Consider the following 3,248-nt stretch of genomic DNA (forward strand, 5'->3'; position numbering starts at 1 on the left):
ATTGGGGATGAAGACTGTGAGCTTCAAGTGGGACAAACAGATTACCCTATACCTCCCCCAGCACTTAGAACAGTGCTCAGCACATAGTAAGCATTTAACAAATACCAACATTATTATCATTATTATTAAACTGCTCCCTCCCCCTTCCCCCTTCACCTCCTCTCAGCTAAGCCCCCTTTCCCTTTGCTCCTCCCCCTCTCCCTTCCCCTCCCCTCAGCACTGTGCTCATTTGTATATATTTTTATTACCCTATTTATTTTGTTAATGAGGTGTACATTCCCTTGATTTTATTTATCGTGATTAGGTTGTCTTGATTTTGCCCGTCTGTCTCCCCCAATTAGTCTGTGAGCCCGTCCTTGGGCAGGGATTGTCTCTATCTGTTACTGAATTGTACATTCCAGGTGCTTAGTACAGTGCTCTGCACATAGTAAGTGCTCAATAAATACTATTGAATGAATGAATTAAACAACATTCATCTCTAGTCTAGCAACGAGGAGAGAGAGCCAGGGATGAAGGAGGTGGGAAATTCCAGTAAGCCTGACTTCTATCCCTCTCACTTTGGTCTCTCTGTTTCCCTCCACTGACACCATCCCTCCTGGAGGACATGGTCTCCTCCTCTCTGTTCACCAGAGGGATGACAGCTGTCAAGGCTGGGGCGTCATGGAAGGGAAGGGAGGGTATTAGAGAAAAGGGGGTACTCAACACTTATGAGGAGCCACCTTGGTTATTCAGCTCCCCCTCTCACTTCCATTGAGCTGCAACGCAGTATGGTGAGGATTTTATATGAATTTGGATTTTTCAGAAAAAGAAAATCTGTCTCTCTCGGTCTCTATGCCTCACTAATTTACCCTCTCAGAACAATGGCAGATCTTTCAAAAAATCAGATCCTATCTGGGGGAACCAGTAGGAGAATATAGCTCATGAGTGCCTTCGAAAGCAACCCCCAAATTGGGTGGAGGATGATTAAAGGGCACCAAGGGATCCCCATCATCCAGTCAAGGATATTTTAAGCAATTTGCACCTGTACTGTGTGTCCTGAAGATAAATCCTATAAGTGGGTGGGGATAACAGGCATGGGATTGGGCTGAAGTCCAAGGACCAAAGCATCCCTGTGGGCCACTAGAAGATGAGGTAGACAGGGAGGGAAAGGAAGCTGGAGGGCGAAGATCCCAGGCAGGAAAATTTAGTAAAAAATGAAAATAAGGCATTGGCAATAAAAGCCATTTTTTCATGGTACATTTTAAGCACTTATGTGCCAGGCACTGTACTAAGCACTGGAAGAGATTTGAGTTATCAGGTTGGTCATAGTCCCAAATCCAACATAGAGTTCACAGTCCTAATCCCCATTTTACAGATGAGTTTAGGCACAGAGAAGTTAAGTGACTTGTCCAAGGTCACACAGCAGACAACAGGCAGAGCAGGGATTAGAACCCAGGTCTTTCTGATTTCCAGACCTGTGCTCTATCACTAAGTCATATTACTTTGCTTCTAATATCTTATGTTCAACTCTTTTACCGGCTGCTATGTGAAACATAGGAATACTCTGGGTGTCTTTTTCTTTTTTAGTAGGCAAAGTGGTGTGATGTTATATGATGCTATTCTTATGCACGAATGCATTTAAAATTAACCCAGCTACTATAAATGATGTTTATTTTCTATTATGTTTAAAATGATAGCTGTTTCCTTGAGGGTCAGGGTCCATACCTATTTTCCATCTATATATTCTTATATATTCTTTCCCAGGACCTATAAGAGGGCTTTGCTCAAGCTAAGCACTTAATGAATGTAATTACTATAAAAATCAATATCTCAGAGTAAAACCCAATTTTTTTTTAACCAAACAGTTTGAACTTCAAATGTCCAACTATGAAAAACTGGCAGTGCAATGTTGTGGTTTGATTTAGTGCTATTAGATCTTCATTTTACATTTTTTCCCAAAGTTAGTCTTATATATTTTCACTGCTTCTCACAGAAATTGATTTATCCTTTTACCTCTTCACCTGAAGAATCTGAGAAAAAAAGTTACTTTTCCCTATGTTGAGCTTCTTTTGATACTAGTTATTTTTCAAAATATTTAATGAGATGTATTTTCTTAACCTTTTAAATTAAAAATATGAAATTAGTTGCTCTTATCAACACAAAGGTCTTTATTTATCATTTCACTTTTACCTTTTTCTGATACTTTTTTGGCTACTAGTTATCTGTCTTACATATGCCAATAGATGAGAAAAATACCATTAACCTTCTCTCTGAAGGATAAATTAATTTACTGTCAATTTACAGTTAGTTTTATGAAAAAAAACTTCTTAAATAAGAAAAAAAAATACTGAATCTAAGAAGTTAGTAGCAATATTTCATTATCGTATAGATTTATATGAATATTCTACCATAGAGATTGAGATTTGTATACATAAGCAAAAAGCATTTTCTAATTTGGAGAGATTGTAGTAGATGGAATAGTGAGAGAATGGTTAAAGTGAGTGAGTATGCATGATGGTAAAAAAGAGATATCCATCCTATGTTCTTAACATTACCTCCTCTGATGATATGATACACATATGTTAGGAGCAGTTGAAGAGACAGCTGCATAATCATCCTTTTGTATCAATCCATGGTATTTATTGAAGACTTATCATCACCAATGGTAATTATTGAGCACTTATTGTATACAGAACACTGTTCTAAGCTCTTGGGAGATGTCCCACTTGCTGCCCATGCAGTTGGTCTGTTTGCCTGGGTCGCCCAACAATCCACTGTGTTTCATTGATTGACTATGTACTTAACTATGTATTTAAATTGTTTATGTTCCACCTACAGTTTGCTACACAGCTGCTTGGGGAACTTTATGACATCTGTTTTCCAGAAATATACCACTCAGCAGATACAATAAACAGACACATTCCCTGCCCACATGAGCTTAAAGTCTAGAGGGGAGACAGTCTTCAATATAAATTACAGATATGTACATAAATGCTGTGCCCTGCAAAAGATGAGTGAATGATGGACACTGATTCTAATGGTCAAGAATCAATTTTTTAATCTTTAAAGGGAATGCTGTGGGATACACTTCCATGTTTTAAAAAGGTCAATTTCTCAAGTACAGTTATGTATTTGAAGTTGTGCTTTGTACAGATCTGCCATCCATAACATCTGTTCAAAATTAATCTAATATGGCTTCTGCATTACATATGATACCTGCATTATACTGGGAGGTATATGCAGAAAAACTCAGAAAGGATAATCTTTTG

Source organism: Ornithorhynchus anatinus, chromosome 5, assembly GCF_004115215.2.
Source record: "Ornithorhynchus anatinus isolate Pmale09 chromosome 5, mOrnAna1.pri.v4, whole genome shotgun sequence".
Lineage (NCBI taxonomy): Eukaryota > Metazoa > Chordata > Mammalia > Monotremata > Ornithorhynchidae > Ornithorhynchus > Ornithorhynchus anatinus.